The following is a 20,362-nucleotide window of genomic DNA, read 5'->3' on the forward strand; positions in this document are numbered from 1 at the left end:
TGGGTCGGCTGAGTGAGTAAATCGCTTATTGTTGTGCTTGAAACTCCTGTACATAATTTTTCTGTTGTTTCTAACCTGTAAAAAGAATTACAAAAGACATCAATGGGTGAAGGCAGAATTTTAGATGAGATCATTCTATGATGAGCTCTGACATCACACTGTTGAAGGAACAAATCGACCTTCTAACTGGGCCTGGATCAGGAATTTGGACTAACCATCAAATTCTCTGTTTTGTCTGTATCAAAATGGGGCATTTCTACTCACCTTCAATCTGTGATGTGGCTCAGTTTGTCTCCCTCCATTAATATTATTTCAAGATCTAGTCATGTCCCACAGCGCTACAAAGCGCACATGGTTGATCCTGGTGATTTTCTCATTGTTCTGACCCCCTGCCCTCTCAGGTGATTGATGGTGGTGATGTCATTGATGGCAATGCCAATGAATATGAAAGGGAGGGAAGTAGTCTTTCTCATTGGAGTGTCACACTTTTGTGATGTGAAAGCTACAGGTCACTTGTTACCCAGGACAAAGGTGTCTGATAGCATTATGTACCCAGAAAGAATGGGACAGAACATGTTCTCATAGGTAGAAAGGTCCAGAACAAGAGAAGGTAGAACAAAGGTCATTTTCTCAAGAACTGAAACTGTTGGGAAGATGTTATTTTTCCCATCCAGCACTAATTGGCATTTTCATTGACTGGAAGGTGGACTCTTCCTCCAAAATTAACTCGGAACTACATTTTTGTTTCGAATTCCATAATTCTCGGATTTAGATTGCTTGTGCTTTGTAGTGTCTGAGAGATCCATCTGCCGGCGCTTCCAATCATGCCCGACAGACTAGCCGGGAAGGCCATGGCTGCCTCTATACCCAGAAACCCCCAGAACGAGATACACGTCTATCCGTCAATGTACCGGCGATGCGCGTGCGCTGTAGCCTATCAGCAGAAAATGTCCCCTCGGCCCGTGGCGCTGACAGAGAGCGAAAAGACCGGGACTGTCGAGGATTTGCGGTGCCACTCGGTGTCCAGAGCTCACAGTAATTGACCCCCAAAGTCGGTGCGGACACCGGCTCCAATGAAACCGCCGCCCGGAGCCCCGCTCCTACCTGCTGCCGATGCGCCAAAGCCCGCTGTCCACTCTGCGCATGCGTGAGATTCGGGCTCGTCCGTGACCTGCACGCTTGCGCATTTGAGCGAAGGGTCACTGACGGTCAATTCCAAACGCGGAGGCAAGGTGCCCGTAATTGTGTCTACAGGTTCTGTGCCACATGCTTCAAAGACAGTCAAAACTGTTACTTTAATGCAGTAATCTCCCACAATAAATACAGTCAACATCAGCAGGCATTTCGTGTGTCACAGGCACAAGAAAATCTGCAGATGCTAGAAATCCAAAGCAACACATACAGAATGCTGGAGAAAATCAGCAGGCCCGACAGAATCTGTGGACAAGAGTAAAAGCAGCCGACGGTTCGCGCTGAGACCCTTTATCGGGACTGGAAAGGAGATAGGTGAAACCAACCAGGGTGTAGAGAAGAGCTGGGAAGTTGATTGGTGGAAGAGATAAAGGACTGGAAAAGATGGTATCTGGTAGAAGGCGGACGATCGTGGAGGAAAAGGAAAGGGAGAGGAGTACCAGAGGGCAGAGCCGGATTAACCTAGTAGCAAAAGTAGCATAGACTACGGGCCCCGCCCGCACTAAATGCTTGCAAACTGCAGTCTGGTGAAATCGTCATTCTCACCGTATTCTCACGACTGATAGAGTGAGTTTTGGGCAGACGATTCATTTACACTTAAATAATTTCAATAGACAATAGGTGCAGAAGTAGACCATTCGGCCCCTCGAGCCTGCACCGCCATTTTGAGATCATGGCTGATCATCTACTATCCATACCCGGTTCCTGCCTTTCCCCATATCCCTTGATTCCCCTATCCATAAGATACCTATCTAGCTCCTTTTTGAAAGCATCCAGAGAATTGGCCTCCACTGCCTTCCGAGGCAGTGCGTTCCAGACCCCCACAATTCTCTGGGAGAAGACGTTTTTCCTTAACTCTGTCCTAAATGACCTACCCCTTATTCTCAAACCATGCCCTCTGGTACTGGACACTCCCAGCATCTGGAATATATTTCCTGCCTCTATTTTGTACAATCCCTTAATAATCTTATATGTTGCAATCAGATCCCTTCTCAATCTCCTTAATTCCAGTGTGTACAAGCCCAGTCTCTCTAACCTCTCTGCGTAAGACAGTCCAGACATCCCAGGAATTAACCTCGTGAATCTACGCTGCACTTCCTCTACAGCCAGGATGTCCTTCCTTAACCCTGGAGACCAAAACTGTACACAACACTCCAGGTGTGGTCTCACCAGGGCCCTGTACAAATGCAAGAGGATTTCCTTGCTCTTGTACTCAATTCCCTTTGTAATAAAGGCCAACATTCCATTAGCCTTCTTCACTGCCTGCTGCACTTGCTCATTCACCTTCAGTGACTGATGAACAAGGACTCCGAGATCTCTTTGTATTTCTCCCTTACCCAACCCTGCACCGTTCAGATAATAATCTGCCTTCCTGTTCTTACTCCCAAAGTGGATAACCTCACACTTATTCACATTAAACGTCATCTGCCAAGTATCTGCCCACTCACCCACCCTATCCAAGTCACCCTGAATTCTCCTAACATCCTCATCACATGTCACACTGCCACCCAGCTTAGTATCATCAGCAAACTTGCTGATGTTATTCTCAATGTCTTCATCTAAATCGTTGACATAAATCGTAAACAGCTGTGGTCCCAGTACCGTGGCACCCCACTAGTCACCACCTGCCATTCCGAGAAACACCCATTCACCGCTACCCTTTGCTTTCTTCTGCCAACCAGTTTTCTATCCATGTCAATGTCTTCCACCGAAAGCCATGAGATTTGATTTTACCCACCAATCTCCTATGTAGGACCTTATCAAATGCCTTCTGAAAATCGAGGTACACTACATCCACTGGATCTCCCCCGTCTAACTTCCTGGTTACATCCTATAAAAACTCCAATAGATTAGTCAAGCATGATTTACCCTTGGTAAATCCATGCTGGCTCAGCCCAATCCTGTCACTGCTATCTAGATATGCCACTATTTCATCTTTAGTAATGGACTCTAGCATCTTCCCCACTACTGATGTTAGGCTTACAGGTCGATAGTTCTCTGTTTTCTCCCTCCTTTCTTAAAAAGTGGGATAACATTAGCCATTCTCCAATCCTCAGGAACTGATCCTGAATCTAAGGAACATTGGAAAATGATTACCAATGCATCCGCAATTTCCAGGGCCACCTCCTTTAGTGCCCTAGGATGCAGGCCATCTGGACCTGGGGATTTGTCAGCCTTCAGTCCCATCAGTCTACTCATCACCGTTTTCTTCCTAATGTCAATCTGTTTCATTTCCTCTGTTACCCTATGTCCTTGGCCCATCCATACATCTGGGAGATTGCTTGTGTCTTCCTTAGTGAAGACAGATCTAAAGTACTTATTAAATTGTTCTGCCATTTCTCTGTTTCCCATAACAATTTCACCCAATTCATTCTTCAAGGGCCCAACGTTGTTCTTAACTATCTTCAGCCATCAGTCTTCTGTTCTTTGACAAAGCACTGTGGATTCAGTTCATAACAATGCATTTCCTAAAAGCTGTGAACGCAGTTTCATTCTGATGATACAATTTACTTTGCACATTTGAGTTTGCTTCGGAAAACAAACTGAGACTGACAGCTCCAGCTCCCGGTCACAGTCCGTCCTTAGACACACTCACAGCCAATCAGCGGTTACCGCTGGGAGAATCATGCTCTAATTGGCTGAGGAGTGTCAGTGGGCACTGAGGTGAGGTGTGCGCTCGGAGCAATCTTTGGAGAGGCCGGAGATTGGAAGCTGCACTTCGGGTAAAGGCTGCAGCACCGGCCGGGGTCTAGTTGCGCATCTATTTGTCACTTAAGGTTACCAAATGCAGTGGAGAACGCTCATTTTCAATACTGAAAAGAATTTAAAATGAACTATGGAGCACCATGGGTCAAAACAGATTGAACAATCTTACTCAGATTGAAGATGAACTGCGTGAAATAGCCTTTTCCAGTATCATCAACAAATTTGCTCATGCTAAATCTAGAAAATCTGACTTTTAAATTGTAGTTTTGTTACTTTTGACATTTGAAATTGATACCTACATGTTAAGTAATACTATTACTGAAGTGTCGGACATTTGTATAATCTGGCTGTATAGCAAATGAAAAACTTCAATTACTTTACTATGCAAGTAATTAATTTGTTTTAAAACTTACGTGCATGTTTTTAAATTTAGGGCCCCTTTATAAGATATGCTACAGGCCCCGCAGATCCGACCCTGCCAGAAGGAGATGATGGGCCAGTCAGGATATAAGATGAAAGAGGGAAACAGGAATGGGGAAGTGAAAGAGAAGGAGGAGGGGACAGATACCCAAAGTTCAAGAATTCGATGCTCTTGCCACCAGGTTGGAGGCTAACCAGACAGGATATAAGGTGTTTCTCCTCCAACCTGATGGCATGGACATCTCATAACTTAGAGGAGTGGTTTAGAACAAACCAGCAGTGTGAAGTGCAACCCTTTGAAATCAGTGAAAACAACCCAAAACATCAAAAAGAGCAGGGAAGAAGTTGTTTACCCAGAATATTGTCCCTTCGCCCAGAGCCCTGAGGAAAGAGGAATATTTGAGACAAAACCCCAGTGAAATGGTCTTCTGCTCTCTGCAGAAAGTCGTAGAGGAAACTTTAGGGAATCTAACAGAGTGGAGACCAGTTGTAACCTGTCATCACAGGGAGAGTGGGAGGTGAACAGCAGGGGTGGGTTTAAAAATAATGGAACAGAAACACAGTCAGTGACTAGTTGGACTGGGTGGCCCCTCTACTGCACAATGGGTGCGTGACAGAGACAGACAGCAGAACAAACCCCTCCAATGCTCAGTGACCAGGGTTCAGTCCTGGACCTGATAAGCAGCCTACAGAATCTGACATTAACAATCGGTCAGGAACTTACAAGTGGATTCAGTCACTAAGATAACATGAATCTTATTTGAACTTACTTCCTGGTGTGAAGTTGCTGGTGGGATGGTTGAGTAAATCTTTTTGCTCACTCACAGAGGTGTTGCTTCTACTTAATGTGAACTCACTGAAACCTCACTAAGTGGGATAATGGAATGAATCCTTTCCCATACATGGAGCATGTGTACAGTTCCTCTCCTGAGGGCACACTGGCTGGTGTTTCAGGTGACTGAATGTATCCCATGCCACACTTGGAATAATTGAATGGTCTCTCCCCAGTGTAAACTCTCTAGTGTTTCTGCAGATCGCAAGCCTGGATGAAAGCAGGTGCATGTTCTCAGCTGGGATGAGATTTGACTTCCTGTTCCAAGGACCGATAACTGTAGGAGCCGTGGACCTTAACTTCTGTCTGTATTGTATTTTGTGCTTATGGGCATTTGTCACGTGAGTTGGGGTGTGATAGAAGCAAATGAGTACAGTTACATATTCTCGCTTTCTCTCAGTCGGTTTAGTCTAGTTGAGAGTTAGAGACAACCGGGGGATGATCCCACCACTGCCCGTATGGAGTTTGTACATTCTCCCTGTGGTTGCGTGGTTTTCTCTGGTGCTCCAATTTCCTCCCACAATCAAAGCCATACCAGTTGGTAGGTTAATTGCTCATTGTAAATTGTCCTGAGATTAGGTTGGGATTAAATTGTGGGATTGCAGGACATGGCAGTTCAAAGGGCCCGAGGGGCCTAATCCACACTGCATCTCAATAAAGAAGAGTTTATTTTTTGTTCTCTGCTAAATATGCTTATTTATCACTTTCACTTAATTATACTAATTGGGACACATACCATTAATTTCAGTTTTGTTAGCTTTTGTCGTTGTAAATTGCTCATCTTGGCTGCTTTGATAATAAAGGATCGATCGTACATTTTTTGACTTGGAACTCAGTTAACTGGAAGCAGGTCACACAGTGTCAACTCCCATTCTCAGCCTCAGCAGTTCTGCAAATACGAGGAAATCTGCAGATGCTGGAAATTCAAGAAACACACACAAAATGCTGGTGGAACACAGCAGGCCAGGCAGCATCTCTACAATCTGTACTTTTTCCTATGTATGCTGCGTTCCACCAGCATTTTGTGTGTGTTGCTCAGCAGTTTTGGTTTGTTTTCAAGTAACTGCAATATTTTGTCAACAAAAAAGTAGTTACTCCGAATGAATACCTGTCTACGGCAAACGATAGCCCTGGACCTGTTGGCGAAATTGGAATCACAACACTTGAGAAGACCGGGCACATCAGCAACTGGAGCAGATTGTGGTCAGATGATCCTCAAACTTTTGTTGATTCATGCTGTGTTTTTGGTCAGCGCTGCCTGTCCATTGGGGGCCATCACTCAATTGCACGGTGTTTGCCTGAGGGTTCGTTGCTTTGCTCTATTGAAGTTTCGAAACATGGTCCTGGTTGCCGATATTTGAACTAAACACTGTTTGTTTGGCCTGGTTTAAACTCTGTGGATGAGCGGTCAGTTTGTTTCCTAGGTTTATTGAGCAGGATATCGCCAGTGTGTTTTGCATATGTGCTGCGGGGGAACAAAGAGTTAATTGCAAGAGGCTCGATAAGGAGAAAGTAACCTGAGTGAATAGAAGCATGACACTGTCGTCAATTACCTTGAAATTGGGGTTTACAAAAGAGAAATTAAACTTAATTCGAAAGCTTTAGCAAATAGAATCAAAAGTCTTCAAAAAGTGTATATATGTAAAACAAATGTGAACAAAATTAAAGGATGAAAACAACTAATTAAAGATTTTATAGGAAATAAGGAAAACAATTTACAAGTGCTATCTTGACTTGGGGACTCGACCAATCACTGTGAAGCTGTTGCTAAGCAACATTACGTGCTAATCCCATTATTTCCCAAGGGCAAACGGGGGAAAGCAAAATTGTTGTTTTTTAAACATTTTAGCCTTAGTACTGCTTTCATAGAGCATATGAAACAATGGTTGACTCAGATGTGTTCTAATGAAAGTCATGTTTCTTCAGATTTTAAACAGTATAAGTTGAATGTAGATATCAGAACACTGGAATGTGATTCTGGAGAGGTAGTAATGAATGAGGAAGTGGTGGATGAGCTGAATACTGAGAATTTTGCATCAGTCTTCTCGGTAGAAGACACTAGCAGTATGCCTGAAGTTCGAAAGTGTTAAGGCAGAAGTGAGCAAAGTTACCTTTACTAGGGAGAAGTTGCTTGGGAATGGTCTGCACCCTAGGGTTCCAAAAGAGGTGGCTGAAGAGATTGTCAAAGCACCAGTAAATGAACTTTTGAGAATCAAAGGATTCTGGCATGGTCCAGATCATAGGGAAATTGCAAAAGTCTCTTCAAAAAGGAAATTATGGGCCAATTGGCCTGAAGTCAGTGGTTGGGAAGTCATTGGAGTCAATTGTTAAGGATGATGTTTCAGGGTACTTGGAGGGAGATGATTACATGGGCCAAAATCACATGGTTTTCTTCAAGGAAAATCTTGTCTGACACATCTTTGAAGAAATAACAAGGAGGACAGACAAACAATAACAGTTGTAAGTTGTGTACTTGGATTTTAATAAGTCCTTTGACAAGGTGCCGCATATGAGGCTGCTGAATAAGTTAAGGGCCCATGGTATTTCAGGAAAGGTCCTAGCATGGATAGAGCATTGGCTGATTGACAGGAGGCAAAGAGTGTGAATAATAGGAGGCTTCTCTAGTTGGCTACTGGTGACTTGTAGACTTTTACAGGGCTCCATGTTGTGACCACTCTGTTATATGTCAATGATTTGGATAACAGAATTGATGGCTTTGTGGCCGAGTTTGGGCATGGTGAAGGAGAAGAGGGTTTATATTCCATCTTGATAACCTCCAACCTGATGGCATGAACATCAATTTCTCAAAATTACTCCCCTCCTTTCCTTCACCATTTCCCATTCTTTTTTCCCTCTCACACCTTCTCTTCTTACCTGCCCAACACTGGAGTGGGCAGTGTTAGAGTGATTTTATTTTTTGAAGCTTTACCTCTTCAAGGCTTCAGCCCTTGCTTGAGGCTTGAGTGAGAGAAAGTGAAAAGCTACAGGTAGACTTTCTCCCCACAGCTTATTTCTTGTTATTTTTCCCCATTTTTATGTATGCACAGTTAGAACAGTAGGGATGCCAGGTAGGATAGCAGTATGTGGGAAGACAGGGAGACCTCCAGTGTCCCTGACAACTACACCTGTGAGGAGTATATTTAACTGCAGCACGCTGTTAGGGAATTGAAGCTGAAACTGGATGAACTCCAGATCATTTGCAAGGCTGATGGGTTATAGATTGGACATTTAAAGAGGTAGTTACACCCAAGATGCAGGACACAGGACACTGGGTGATACGAGGGGAAAGGGGTTAAACAGCCAGTGCAAAGTCACACAATGGTCACCCTCCTTAATAACAGGTGTACCAATCCGGATACTTGTGGGGGCAGAAATGACCTATCAGAGGAAAGTCACAGCAGTCATGTCTGTGGCACCAAATATTATTCTGTGACTCAGTGTGAAGGGAGCGGGGAGAAGAGGTGAGCTGTGGTGATAGGGTACAAATTAGTTAGCAGATCAGAAAGGAGGTTTTCTAGATGAGAACAAGATTACTGAATGGTATGTTGTTACTCATGTGGAAGGTCCAAGACATCACCAGTTGAGTCCTCAGCATTCTTAGGTGGGAGGATTAACAGCCAGAGGTTGCTCTCCATGCAGGTACCAATGACATTGATAGAAAGAATGACAAAGTTCTGTAAAATGAGTTCAGAGAGGGTGCAAATTGGGGTGGATAAATCCCCAGGGCCTGACCAGGTGTTCCCTCAGACCCTAAGGGAGGCAAGTGCAAAAATTTCAAGATCCCTAGCAGAGATATTTAAATCCTTTGCATCAGATGAAGTACCGGAGGACTGAAGGATAGCTGATACTGTTCCACTGTTTAACAAAGGCTCTGAAATAAACCAGGAAATAATAGGCTGGTGATCCTGACATCAGCACTGGGAAAGTTATTGGAAGGTATTATAATGAACCAGAAGCATGAGCATGTGGATAGACATGGACTGATTAGGGATAATCAGCACGGTTTTGCCATGTCTAGCCAATTTTATAGTGTTCTTTGAGGAAGTTGCCAGGAAAATTGGTGAAGGTGATGCAGTGGATGTTGGTCTACATGCACTTTAGCAAGGCATTTGACAAGGTTGCGCATGGAAGATTGATCAAGAAGGTTCAGTTGACTGGCATTCGAGTTGAAGTAGGCATTGGCTTTGTGGGTGAAGCCAGAGAGGAAATAGTTGCTTCTCTGATTGGAGCCCGTGACTAGTGGAGTGCCCAAGCAATCAGTGACACCTCTGTTTCTGCTTCTCATTTATATACATTATCTGGATGGCAATGTAGTAAACTGGATCAGCAAATTTGCAGATGACACCAGGAATGGAGCATAGTAGACAGTGAGAAGGACAAACAAAGCCTGCAGCGAGATTTGGACCAGCAGGGGAAAAAACAGCAGATGAAATTTAATGCAGGCGTGCACTTCAGCAGGACCAACCAGAGCAGGACTTTCGCAGTGAAAGTTTGAGCACTGTGGAGTGCTACAGAACAAAGGGACCTGGGAATACAGGTCCATAATTTGTTGAAAGTGGTATCACGTGTAGATAGGGCTGTAAAGAAAGCTTTTGGCACATTGGCCTTCATAAATCAATGTATTGAGGATAAGAGATGAGATGTTATGTTGAAGATGGATAAGACGGTGAGACCTAATTTAATGTATTGTATGCAATTTTGCTCACCTATCTACAGGAAAGATGTAAATAAGGTTGCAAGAGTACAGAAAAAATTTGCAAGGATGTTGTCAGGAAATGGAGATCCTGAGATATAAGGAAAGATTGAATAGGTTAGAACTTTATTTCACGGAAAATGGAAGATTGAGAGGAAATTTGATGGAGACAGACAGAATTATGAGGGGGTTAGTTAGAGTAAATGCAAGCAGTTTTTTTTCCCACTTAGGTTGGGTGAGAAACAACTAGAGATCATAGGTTGAGGAAGAAAGGTGAAAAGTTTAAGAGGAACATGAGGGGAAACTTCTTCACTCAAAGGGCCGTGAGAGTGTGAAAGGAGCTACCAGTGCAGGAGGAGATACAGGAGCCTGAAGAAACATATTTCAGGAACCGTTTCATCTCCTCCACCATCAGATTTCTGATTGGACAATGAAACCATGTACTCCAGCTTATTATTCTTTTGCTCTCTTTTTGCACTAATTAATATATATACACATACATTCTTGTAATTTATAGATTTTTAAATTATTATGAACTGCTGCTGCGAAAACAACAAAGTTCTTGACATTTGCCAGTCATATGATACCTGATTCTGTTCTTGCTATACATTAAGAACTTGAGGTACTGCAGGCCTACCACGTCAGCGAGTTGGTCACTGATAGAGAAAATGAAGGAGCAGCGCATTGCACTGTTGCCTGAGTTGGAGGAGGCTTACAGTCTAATGGCGAGTGACCATCTTGGTCACTTTTCTTGGGATCGCAAGACGCTTTTGGACATTGTTAATGTGGTATGCCACAAGTTCCATTCACTGAGTTATTGGCGGCGATCGGGGCGGAAGTTGGGAGCCGCGTGGCTTCGATTGTAGCGAGGATGAAGCCTCAGACCACATTGCCACCTGTTTACAGCCACTGGGAGTTGGGTGTCAGCGCTGGTGTGCTCCACCATGGGCGATGTGGCGTGACGTCCAGGCTGGTGCTGTCCCCTGGCTTTCGCTTGGCAGAAGACAAGCTCTGCCGTGGTCGACTGCAGATTTCTGCAGAGTTGGATGGCTCGAGTTTGGTCTTTGTTTATTGTGTGGCTGTATCACTATAGGAAGGATGTGAAAGCATTGGAAAGGGTACAGAGATTTACCAGGATGCTGCCTGGTTTAGATTATGATGCATTATGATCAGAGGTTAAGGGAGCTAGGGCTTTATTCACTGAAGAGAAGGAGGAGGAGAGGAGACATGATAGAGGTATACAAGATATTAAGAGGAATAGATGGAGTGGACAGCCAGCGCCTCTTCCCCAGGGCACCACTGCTCAATACAAGAGGACATGGCTTTAAGGTAAGTTCAAGAAAATTCAAGAGGGATATTAGAGGAAGGATTTTTACTCAGAGAATGGTTGGTGCGTGGAATGCGCTGCCTGAGTCCGTGGTGGAGGCAGATACACTAGTGAAATTTAAGAGACTACTAGACAGGTATATGAAGGAATTTAAGGTGGAGGGTTATATGGGAGGAAGGGTTTAAGGTCAGCACAACATTGTGGGCCGAAGGGCCTGTACTGTGCCGTATTGTTCTATGTTCTATCTTTCTATCTTATACGTGCTCAGTGTACTTTGTGCTGTGTGTGGCTGCTAGCCACTGTGTTTTGGACCTTGGCCCCAAAGTAACACTGTTTTGTTTGGCTCTATTCATAAATGGTTGAATGACAATTAAACTTGAATTGAATTATTGCTCTGGAAATTGAATATGAAAGTAGGGAAGTTATACATCAGTTACAGTATACACTCAGTGGCCATTTAATTAAGTACCTCTTCTGTAAGTTTGACGTGCATTCAGCGATGCTCTTCTGTAACACGGGGTTATGAGAGTTCCTGTCTGGCCATTCTCCTTAACAAGGTGTTTTCTGCTACTCACTGCATGGTTTTTTTTTGCTTCTCGCACCATTCTCTATAAACTCTAGTGATTGTCGTGCATGAAAATCCCAGGAGAGTCGTAGTTTCAAAGCACTCCATCTGGCACCAACGGTCCTTCCATGGTCACAGTCACTTAGATCACAGTTCTTCCCCGTTCTGTTGATTTGTCTGTACAACAACTGAACCTCTTGACCATATCTGCATGCTTTGAGGCACTGAATTGCTGCCATATGACTAGCTGATTGGATAATTAATGAGCAGGGGTACCTAATAAAGTGGCCACTAAATGTCTGTCCTCTAATTAATCCAGGCAATCTCCTGGTGCACCTTTTCTGCACCCTCTCCATGGCCTCCATATCCTTCCTGTAATATGGTGACCAGAAAAGCACACAACACTCCAAATACAGCCTAACTAGAATTTATAGATCTGCAATATGACTTCCTATTTTTTACACTCCATGTCCTGGCTGACAAAGACAAGCTCACCATATGCTTTCTTTTCCTTTTCATCCAATCCATTTGCCTGTAAATTCCTAGTTTGTCTCTGTTACCCTTCTTCAACAGTGGTTACTCTCCAGACCCCTGAGACCTCAGCGTTACTTAGAGAGGTACAAAGATTTCTGTCAAGACCCCAGCATTCTCATTTTCCTGGGACAGATCCCATCAGGATTCTGGGTCTTGCGTTAATGTTCCTCAGGAGACCCAACACCTGCTCCTTCTTATCAATACATCCTAGAATATCAGCACACGTCTTCAATGACCTCACATTTCCATGTCCTTCTTGGTGAACTCCAGAACTGATCATCTGTAATTTGTGAAGTGGGGTGCCGTGCGCAATCATAATCGATTGAAAACAGACGTGGAAGCACAGAGAAACAGCGTGAAATTCCAGGAAGACCTTCTTCGTTGCTGCCGCTGCTTTGAGGTCCGGAACTCTGCTGGGAAGAACAGGCCCCCAGTCCTCGGGGTCGCGTTGCCAATGGTCGTTGGCGGGGCCGCCTTAATACACTCAGCAGAGGATGGTGCTCGGAGAAGCTGTGCCGGAGGGGATGGTCGTCGGCTCGGAGGTTCGATGGACTCAGGTCGCTTTCGGTGTGTGCTGCGTCTGCGAGGCTGGTTTCAACGGAGCTTCCATTGTGTGCTGCGTCTGCGAGGCTGGTTTCAACGGAGTTTCCATTGTGTGCTGCGTCTGCGAGGCTGGTTTCGACAGAGTTTCCATTGTGTGCTACGTCTGCAAGGCTGAGTCGGGCAGCACCTTGGAAGTCCAAAGCGGGGGTATTCCCTTCTTCTGCCGGCATGGGATGGCGAGTCTGTCAGGACACTGGGGACTTGTGGAAACTGTGGTGATTTCTTTTGAACTTACAGTCTTTTAACATCTTGTACTGTTTTTACTGTGCCCACAGTCTGTTTTTTTTTATCAATTATCCTATTGTTTGCACTGTTGTAACTATATGTTGTAATTATGTGGTTTTGTGCAGGTCTTGTAGCTTTAGTTTTTGGTCTTGTTTTGTCTGGTGACTTTGGAGCTCCTTTCTGGGGAACACGCTAAGATGGTAGCGCGATATTAATACGTAGCAGCCTCTCCAGACTCTGGATTGGGGATTGCCAAACGTTACATGGATTTTCTGGTGTAGTCTGTTTTGTCATATGCTTTTGTGATATCATTCTGGAGGAACGTTGTCTCATTTTTTAACTGCATTGCATTTGTGGTTTCTAAATGACAATAAACTGAATCTGAATCTGAATACTGATCCAAAGTAGCAATTTGAAACCTCAGCCATTACCTCTGACTCCATGGACAATTTCCCTCCCTTCTCCTTCAGTGGATCTAGTCATCTCCTGCATCAATATAAATACAAAATACCATTGGAATATCTTTAATCCTATTTTCCAAGGACACCATGACCCCTTTTGGCTTTCCTAATTCATTGTTTCTTTCCTCCTTCCTTTATATTCCTCAAGAGCCTTGTCTTAAACCTTACATATGTTTCTTTTCCTTCTGACAAAACTCAAATTATCTCTTCCCAAACCTTAGATCCACTTCTTTCATCCTCACAAGAACATGTTGGTTCTGAACTCCAACCAGCTGGGCTTTAAAAGATATCTAATGTGAATTTACCCCCATACATCCACTTAGTCTACTCTCACTAGTTCCTGCCAAATATCCTCTTCTTCTGAACACCAGTCTGTTCCTTACCCATAACGACCTTAAAACCTACAGAATTATGATCACCATTGAAACAGACTAGGCTTATTTCCCAGTTCAAAATCTAGTGGGCTTCTATCCAAATTGGACTATCTACATACTGTTAAAGAAAGGCTTCTGGATATACCTGGTAAATTCTTCCCCATCTTAGCCCTTGGCACAAAGGGAGTCCTAATTAACATTGAGGAAGCTGAAATCAAACCCTTGTAACTACTCATTTGTTGATAGCTTGCCATAATCTGCCTGGACATTTGTCCGTGCAGCTCTGTCGAACAGCCGATGTAGCATCCCATCACAGTGAGAGCACCTTTCTTATTCCTGGATTCCACCCATATGGGCATGCTGAATGGAACATCTCTCTAGGTACTGTCTTCTCTGATCTATAATGCACCTCCCCAGCTCTTTTATATTCCTCTGTATCATGACTAAGAGATTTAAATCCTCAATAATTGAGAAAGATTAGTCTATACTCAATGGAAGCTGAAAAAATGAGAGCCAAATTTAGACTATATGAGATTACGAGGAGTTATCTGAAATTGATCCCGAGAGGCTCTCAGAATGGAAAATTGAGAATTAGGCCACGTACCTGATACTCTATCTGCCTGATGTTTATCCACAATCTATCCACTAACAACATAGTACACTGCAGCACAGTACAGGGCCTTTGGCCCGGGATGTTGTGCTGACCTTTTAACCTGCTTTAAGACCAATCTAGCCCTTCTCTCCTCCAGTTTTCTGCCATCCCTGTGTCTATCTAACAGTTTCTAAAATACCCCTAATATATATGCCTCTACCAGCACCCCTGGAAAAGCGTTCCACACACTCAACACACTGTGTAAAATAGACTTCTGACACCCCCCTATACTTTCCCCCAAACACCTTAAAATTATGCCCACATATTCTCCCCCTGGGAAAAAGCCTCTGGCTATCCGCTTGATCTATGCCTCTTATCGGGTTCACCACTATCAAGTCACCTCTCATCCTCCTTCAATCCAAAGAGAAAAGCCCTCATTTGCATAACTATCCTCGTAAAACAACTATCCTCTAGTCCAGGTAGCAGCCTGGTAAATCTGCTCTGCACCCTATCTAAGGTCTTCACATCCCTCCCATAATGAGGTGACCAGAACTGCACACAATACTTTAACCAGGGTTTAGAAGGCTGCCGCGTTACCATGCGGCCTCAAAAATCCATTTGTGGCAATGCTTTCTCACATATCCAACTCACCTACACCTGATAGAGAGAATCGAGTAGAATATTCTTTACCCAGATGGAGGAACCTGCTAATTTAAGAGGTACCTGAAATAATGTAAAAGCCAAGTAGATTGTGGAAGAAGGAATTGATCAGAATTGATGGGATTATGCAAAATGCATAACGATTGATTGGGCTGATTGGCCTGTCTCTGTGCCATGGATTTTAATGTAAAGTTGCAATTTTATGTTACGGAACTATTCATGAGTGACACAGTTGGAGTAAATACCTATCTGTCAGTTCAAGGCAGGTTCCTTAAGCAGTTCCAGAGATCAATAGTAAGTCCCAGAAAACTGGCAAGTGCAAGATTACTTTCCAGCCGTAACCTAGCAATTAGGTCAAAGCTAAGATTAAATCTCATTGAATTCTGGAGTAAGTTGAGACACTCTTTCTATTTCATCTATTCTAAAAGTAGAGCGGCACTGTGGCACAACTAGTAGAATTCCTCCCTCACAGTTCCAGCAACCTGCACTTAATGCTGACCTCTGTTGCATTTGGTGAAGTGTTTGCACATTGATTTGAGTTCATAAGACCATAAGATATAGGAGCAGAAGTAGGCCATTCAGCCCATCGAGTCTGTTCCACTATTTAATCATGGGCTGATCCAATTCTTCCAGTCCTCACAACTCCCCTGCCTTCTCCCCATACCCTTTGATGCCCTGGCTAATCAAGAACATATCTATCTCTGCCTTAAATGCGCCCAATGACTTGGCCTCCACAGCCGCCCATGGCAGCAAATTCCACAGATTTACCGCCCTCTGACTAAAGTAATTTCTCCGCGTCTCTGTTCTAAATGGACATCCTTGAATCCTGAAGCAGTGCCCTCTTGTCCTAGACTCTTAGCCACTACTAATTGCCCCAGCCAGTGGTGAAGTAGTCCTAAGTTCGAATCTGGCCGGGTCCCTGCCTGGGCAGCAGCAGTAACCACGCGGAAGAAAAGCCCGACACTCTACCGCCGTATCTCGCCACGAAAGCCCTACGGACAACTACACTATCCATACAGGCGCAATAAGTCGACAACGACTCGACAGCACTCAACAACAACAGTTGCTTCTAGTGAGTGAACAGAGGGAATGGAAGAGAACGTGGGGAGAATGATCTCGTGAGTTACTGTAAAACTGGGTGCTTCGTGGCCTGGACAGATTTGGTCAGCCAGAGAGCTTGTATCTCTCCATGCCTATGAAAATATTCAGACTCAGAGTCAGGTTTAACATCACGAAATTTGTTGTTAGGCAGCAGCAGTACATTGCAATACATAACGAAAACTGTAAATTACAGGTCCATATATATATATATTTTTTAAAGTTAAATTAAGTAGAGCAAAAAGAAGGGAAAAAAGTACTGAGGCTGTGTTCACAGGTTCGATGTCCATTCAGAACTCCGATGGCAGAGGGGAAGAAGCTGTTCCTGAATTATTGAGTGCGTGTCTTTGGGCTCCTGTACCTCCTCCCTGATGGTAACAATGAGAAGAGGGCATGTCCTGGGTGATGGAGGTCCTTAATGATGATTACCTACTTTTTGAGGCATTACTCCTTGATGCTGGGGGGGCTAGTATTGTGTTGCAAGTTTATTATGTAGCTATGGCAACTAGTCACATTACTGGGGGCATGGGAAAAGTGAATGGAATAAGTTACATATTCTTGCTTATTTCGTGGAAGTTTGTAGCTTGGGACTGGTGGAGGTCAAAATCTGTGCTGACCACTGAAATAATGCTCAATAATGCTTAATTGTATGTTTGCTGATTGCTAAAAAGGATTGAAATAGGGAATTCAACTCTTTGAAGCAATCATTGGAGCTGTGTGCATGTCACACAAGTATAACAACTCCATCTGGGGTTAAAGCTGGTGGAAACTGTTGATTTTGGACCAATGTTTGCCACTACAGTTTGTTAGCAGGGGTTTCGACAGTTTTACCAAGTGAACGTCAGCACATGGATGTGTCTGAGAAATTGTAAGCACCAGCCTGAAGCAGATTGTGGCAAAAAATGACTTTTTTTTGTCATTTGATGCTGTGTGTTTGGATTTGAAACACAATATGGGTTGGACTGAAAAGCTAGATGGTGGTGCTGGCCTGAAATGTTTAACCCTGGCTTCTGTTAAAAATCTGAAGTATTAAGTTTCTATTATTGAAAAGCTGCTATTGTTTTGTCTATTTATACACTTGAAAGACAAGTGAGTCAGGCGGGAGGTAGTGACCTTGAAGGGAGAACGAAGGGAAAAATTTAATTTACTGGTAAATCTTTGGCGAACAGAGATGTTTGTCCTTGAAAGGGCTATAATAAAGCTGTTAAGAAGATTTAAGATTTAATATCGTCAATTGCTGCAACACCGTTCAAACAGCTGATATATCTCACTCCTGTATGCCTTCTCGGCCCCATCTGAAATTCTGCCATCTATAGTTGTGTCGTCAGCAAAACACATAGATGGCATTTGAACTGTGCCTAGCCACACAATCACAGCTGTAGACAGAGTAGAGTAGTGGGTTATCCTTGAGGTGCACCAGTGCTGATCATCAGTGCAGTAGAGATGCTATTTCTGATCCACACAGACTGGTGTAGAAATCAAGGATCCAGTTGCAGAAGGATGTATAGACTCCCAGGTTTTGGAGCTTTTCAATCAGAACTGTAGGAATAATTGTGTTAAACACTAAGCTGTAACCAATAAACAACAGTTGGGTGTATTAGTATTGTCTAGGTGATCCGAGATCACATGAAAACCCAACGAGACCACACCAGCTGTATACCTTGTGAGGTGTAGGCAAACTGCAGTGGGTCCAGGTCCTTGCTTAGGCCAGAGTTGATTCTAGCTATAACCAAGTTCTCCAAGCACTTCATCACTGTAGATGTGAGTGCTACTGGACGGCAGTCATTACAGACAGACAGACATACTTTATTGATTCCGAGGGAAATTGGGTTTCGTTACAGTCGCACCAACCAAGAATAGTATAGAAATATAGCAATATAAAACCATAAATAATTAAATAATAATAATAAGTAAATTATGCCAAGTGGAAATAAGTCCAGGACCAGCCTATTGTCTCAGGGTGTCTGACACTCCGAGGGAGGAGTTGTAAAGTTTGATGGCCACAGGCAGGAATGACTTCCTATGACGCTCAGTGTTGCATCTCGGTGGAATGAGTCTCCGGCTGAATGTACTCCTGTGCCAAACCAGTACATTATGGAGTGGATGGGAGACATTGTCCAAGATGGCATGCAACTTGGACAGCATCCTCTTTTCAGACACCACCTTCAGAGAGTCCAATTCCACCCCCACAACCGTCAGAGTTCACTGGCCTTACGAATGAGTTTGTTGATTCAGTTGGTGTCTGCTACCCTCAGCCAGCTGCCCCAGCACACAACAGCAAACATGATAGCACTGGCCACCACAGACTCGTAGAACGTCCTCAGCATCGTCCAGCAGATGTTAAAGGACCTCAGTCTCATCAGGAAATAGAGACGGCTCTGACCCTTCTTGTAGACAGCCTCAGTGTTCTTTGACCAGTCCAGTTTATTGTCCATTCGTATCCTCAGGTATTTGTAATCCTCCGCCATGTCCACACTGACCCCTTGGATGGAAACAGGGGTCACCAGTGCCTTAAGGTAGCTCATGCTGCTCTTCGTGGGCACTGATATGATTGCTGCCTTTTGAAGCAGGTGAGGACTCCTGACTGTAGCAATGAGAGACTGAAAATGACTTTGAATACACCCACCAGATGGCTGGCACAGGTTTTCAGAGTTCTACCGGGTACCCTATCAGGGCCTCTCATCTCGTGAGGGTTCACCTTCTTGATGGACGATCTGACTTCACCCTCTGAGACAAAGATCACGAGGTCACCAGATGCTGTAGGGATCCTCATTGCTGAAGTTTTGTTCCCTCTTTCAGAGTACGCATTAAAGGTGTTGAGCTCCCCTGGGAGTGAAGCATCACTACCATTCATGCTGTTAGATTTTGCTTTGTAGGAAATAATGGCCTGCAAACCCTGCCAGAGTTGACATGCCGCCTCTAACCTCAGTCAGGTCTGTTCTTTGGCTCCTGACATAGTCCTCCATAAATCAAATCCGGCCTTCTGGCATAGTCCTGGGTCACGAGACTCGGTGAATGCCACAGATCTAGCCCTCAGCAGGCCACGAATCTTCTGGTTCAGCCATGGCTTTTGACTCGGGTATGTACAAAATGTCCTCAAGTTTAAATGAAGTCAGTGAGAACTGTAGCATATTCCTTCAGAGTCGAAGATAAATCAAGTCAAGTCAAGTTGCTTTTTATTGTCATTTCGACTATAATTGCTGGTACAGTACACAGTAAAAATGAGACAATGTTTTTCAGGACCATGATGCTACATGAACAATACACTGAGCTACATAAACCAACACAAAAACTACACTAGACTACAGACCTACCCAGGACTGCATAAAGTACACAGAACAGTGCAGGCATTACAATAAATAATAAACAAGACAATAGGCACAGCAGAGGGCAGTAGGTGGGTAGTCCGATGACTTGGGGGAAAGTCTGTTACATAAACAAACAGCTGAATGGCGGCGTCCAGGATTCCGTCCGTTTCTGTACTCTCGCCAAGTGTTTCGTTACCACAGATGCGGTCCATTTGAGAGCAGGATGAACGGGAGAGCCGGCTGGCTAGGGCTTGCCTTTTTTCCTGGCATGGACTCCTGCCGACTTCCTCGCACGCCACTTACGTTGTCCCCACCTCCGGCCGCCAGCACGAGGCCGAAGACTGCAGGCCTGATTCCCTCAGCAAGCGGACATTGGAGAGCAGGATGAACGGGAGAGCCGGCTGGCTAGGGCTTACTTTTTTCCCGCCACGGACTCCTGCCCGCTCGCCTCGCTTCTGCCGTCGTGCACACCGCCTACGACATCCCCAACTCCAGCTACCGGCATCAAGCGACTCCGAGGACTGCAGGCCCGATTCCCTCGGCAAGCTGAGATCGCGCAATCTACCCAGCAGATTTTCATGAAGGTTTGTTTTTGGGCGAACTCTGTATTGGAGCAGTAGCTGGCGATGGTAGATAGCCGCTCTGAACCCTAAATGTGCCTTAAAATTTGTGGTGAACTATGTGCCTGTCGGGACACGCCCCTGCTGACTGCTCCTGTGGCTCCTCCCACAGGCCCCTGTATAAAGGAGACCTGCGGCCTGAAGATCGGCCTC

General features: G+C 44.4%; 1 protein-coding gene across 1 annotated transcript in view; it reads right to left on the reverse strand.

Moving 5' to 3' along the window:
* The window catches only part of LOC132383207 (zinc finger protein 420-like), a 61,450-nt gene that overhangs the window by 10,685 nt on the left and 30,403 nt on the right, over nt 1–20,362 (reverse strand). The window lies entirely within an intron of this gene.

Source organism: Hypanus sabinus, chromosome 29, assembly GCF_030144855.1.
Source record: "Hypanus sabinus isolate sHypSab1 chromosome 29, sHypSab1.hap1, whole genome shotgun sequence".
NCBI classification, from domain to species: Eukaryota; Metazoa; Chordata; class Chondrichthyes; order Myliobatiformes; family Dasyatidae; genus Hypanus; species Hypanus sabinus.